The sequence below is a fragment of the Perognathus longimembris genome, chromosome 2, assembly GCF_023159225.1.
Source record: "Perognathus longimembris pacificus isolate PPM17 chromosome 2, ASM2315922v1, whole genome shotgun sequence".
Classification (NCBI taxonomy): domain Eukaryota; kingdom Metazoa; phylum Chordata; class Mammalia; order Rodentia; family Heteromyidae; genus Perognathus; species Perognathus longimembris.
The window spans coordinates 120,564,620-120,568,458 of NC_063162.1; positions in this window are offsets into that span (position 1 = coordinate 120,564,620).

Genomic DNA, 3,839 nt, shown 5'->3' on the forward strand with positions numbered 1-3,839 from the left:
TAAAAGGGGAGTGGGTGGAATCAAAGAGAGAAATGTAGATAAATGTAGAGAAAAAGGAGAATGCAGTCAAGAATTCAATGTATAGCCTACAAAATTAAGAAAAATGAGGGAAGACATCACTCCACTAAGAATGTCCATTATCAAAAAAACTAACTATAACAAATGTTGGAGGGGATGTGGCCAAAAGGGAACCCTACTTCATTGTTGGTGAGAATGTAAACTGGTTCAGCCACTCTAGAAAGCAGTATGGAGATTCCTCAGAAGGCCAAACATAAAGCTCCCCTATGACCCAGCAGCCCCATTTTTGGGCATCTACCCAAAAGACTACAAACAAGAACACACTAAAGCCACCAGCACACTAATGTTCATCGCAGCACAATTTGTCATAGCTAAAATATGGAACCAACCCAGATGCCCCTCAGTAGATGAATGGATCAGGAAAATGTGGTACATATACACAGTGGAATTTTATGCCTCTATTAGAAAGAATGACATTGCCCCATTTGTGAGGAAGTGGAAGGACTTGGGAAAAATTATACTAAGTGAAGTGAGACAGATCCAAAGAAGCATGAACTCTATGGTTTCCCTCATAGGGAATAATTAGCACAGGTTTAGGTTAGTCATAGCAGAGGATCACAAGAGCCCAATAGCTATGCCCTTATGAATGCATCAGATGATGCTAAGTGAAATGAACTCCATGTTATGGAAGCGACTGTTATATCACTGTTGTAATTACTTTCAACATGCCATGTGAAACCGTGGCTTCTTTTCTTGATAATCCTCTTGCATCCTCTTCCTGTGGTCATACCTTCACTATCACTGTATCTCATCTGAGTATATATTGTATATACTGGTATTGAACCAGGGAAGTGAAAGGGAATATCAAAATACAGGGACAAAGGATAAACAGACAAACGACTCTAAAAGCAATACTTGCAAAACCATTTGGTGCAAACCAACTGAACAACTCATGGGGAGAGAGGGAAAGGGAGAGAAGGGAGAAAAAAGGAATTAGGGAAGGGAAAGGGAACTTCAAAATGGAGAGACGAACCAATGCAACAGCAACACTTACAAGATAATATGCTGTAAACCAAGTGTACAATTCAGGGGGAGGGAACTGGGCAAGAGGGAAGGTGGGAGAAAACGAGGGAGGAGATAACAAGTTTGACAAGAAATGTACTCACTGCCTTACATATGTAACTGTAACCCATCTGTACATCACTTTGACAATAAAAATTTTAAAAATTGGGAAAAAAAGAAAAATGAGGGAAGGAGTAAGGTGGCAGCAATGGACAAGAATGTTGAAAGTAGTAACATTGATCAAGACAATTTATTCATAAATTGCTTTGCTGAATGGCATCTGGTCTGTACAATCACTTAAAGATAATTTTAAAAGAATTTACAAATGAGATTGCATCATATTTAAATGTTTCTATACATCAAAAGAAATAATTATCAGAATCAAGAGACTATCCACAGATTGAGAGAAACTCTTCACTAGTTAGTCAATAAATAAAGAACAAATAATCAGAATATACAGATGGCGAGTAAATATATGAAGATATGGTCAACATTCTTATCCACAAAGGAAATGGAAATCCAAACTATACTAAAATTCCATCTCACCTCAATCAGAATTCAATCAATAAGAAACCAAACAAGAAATGCTGGAAAAAGTAATGCTCATATACTGTTAGAACATAAACTAGTGCAACTGCAATGAAAATCAATATGTATGGTCCTTAAAAAAAAAAACTCCCCTGATACCACTCATCATTAGGCATATAGCTGGAAAAGTGTAAATGCATGATAGATCTATGCATACCCATGTTTATTATAATTTTATTCATATAAGAAAATATACAGTCAAATGCATATACATACAAGCATGTTTACTATAAGATGGGTATATGCAGGGAAGGATTGTGATAACTAACTTATAATTAACCAAAAATGAATACCAGGAAGCTGAAACATGTCAGGAGCAGGTGGAAAAATCAAGAGAAAAGGACAGATGAATGGAAACAGTAAGGGTGGCTGAATACTGCCATAATGTTCAATGTATATTGTTGTACAGCAAGAAAACAGAGAAGCCACATTTTGAGAGATTGAATCTGGAGTCTTTATTAGAGTACTGGCAGTCCGCAGATGGACTCCTGTCTGTAGCCCCACAAGTACAGTTAACACTGTCAGAAAACGAGCCATGAGAGCCAGAGAGGAAAGAAAAACAGAAAAACAATACCAACAAACCATATCAGCTTTAAGGGAGAGCTGAAGTGGGATGCCATGATGATCAAAGAAGAGCCAAGAGACAGGACACAGGACACAGGACACAGGACATGAGGCATGGCATCATGGTGCCTGAGCTGGTCTGGGCCTAAATCAAGTCAGGTCAGGCAGGAGACAGGTCACAGGGAGCTTGAGAGTTTATGACCCAAGATTAGGAAATCCAGTAATCTATTGTCCAAGTCAACACCCCTGCCTCTAAGAATTCAGACATGCCATCACATGGGAGGTGGGACTTCTCTGCCTCCACCATGAAGACAAGATGGTGTCAGTCAAAACCAATACCCTGTCATACACCACGTGGCCAAGATGGCACTGGTTAGATTCAGCATCCCTACTTCAATACATGAAAATGGAACCAAGTAACTTGAGGATGTGGACTTGAGAGCTAAGGGAAGAACAATGAAGGACTGACATTAATCATGATGCATTATAATCATAAATTGACATGTTGAACTGAAATTCTTTTGTACAACTACTTAAAGATGATCAAAATTATATAAATAGAAAAAAGATTCATCATACATATACATGGACATATTAAATTTAAATGCCTTGTACAACTGCTTGAAGATAATAAAATAAATTATTTTACCTCATCAGCTTTGATTTTTTTTTTAATCAGAAGAGAGGTGATTGCATATTCTAGCCAAAAATAGCTTTTACTCCATAAACTTGTTTTGACATGGCTATTCTAGCACGCTAGAATGTGGAAGTACTTTGTAATTAATTAGTTTGTTCTTTCAAACTGTGACTAAAATTGAGATGCAATAAGCCCTACTCTAGTATCATATTATAAATATGTTATGCAGGTATCACAACAATTCTCCCAGAAAACTGATGTTATAGGGCCTCATCTTAGAAACAAAGAAAATTAGAATCCAGTGGCTGCAAATGGGATTCCAACTCAAAGACTCTATGACCTCTGTTGCTAACCATTTTAGGTATATGATTACAGAAACAATTGAAAGGTTGTCATCTACTTAGGTTGAATTTTATCCCCTAACTTCATATGGTAAAGTCCTAGTAGCTAAAACTGTGGTCTTTCTTGGAAATAGGATTTTCACAGATATAGTAATTTATCATAGAATCTTATTGGAGTAGAATGAGCTCTGAATATAATTTGATTGGTATCCTTATTTTTTTCCATGGTTCCGTGGAGACATAATTTTATAAACAATCTGATGAACTTATGTTTCTTATTATTTCATACTTGAAACTACAATTTCATGTGAAAAGAAACATGATGAAGCAGTGTACAAAGATGCTTCAATCATAGGTTGGTATCTTTATAAAAGGGGAAAACAGCTAGGGCACTGGTGGCTAGTCTGGAGGCAGAGATTGTAGGATCACTGTTTGAAGCTAGCCCAAGCAGGAAAGGAAAGTCCACGAGACTCCTAACACCAATAAGTTCACCAGAAAAATCTGAAAGTGGTGCTGTGGCTCAAGTGGTAGGGCACTAGCCTTGAGCACAAAGAGGTTCAGGGACAATGCCTAGGCCCAGAGTTCAAGCCTCAGGACCAGCAAAAACAAAATGGGGATAGGGGGACTGG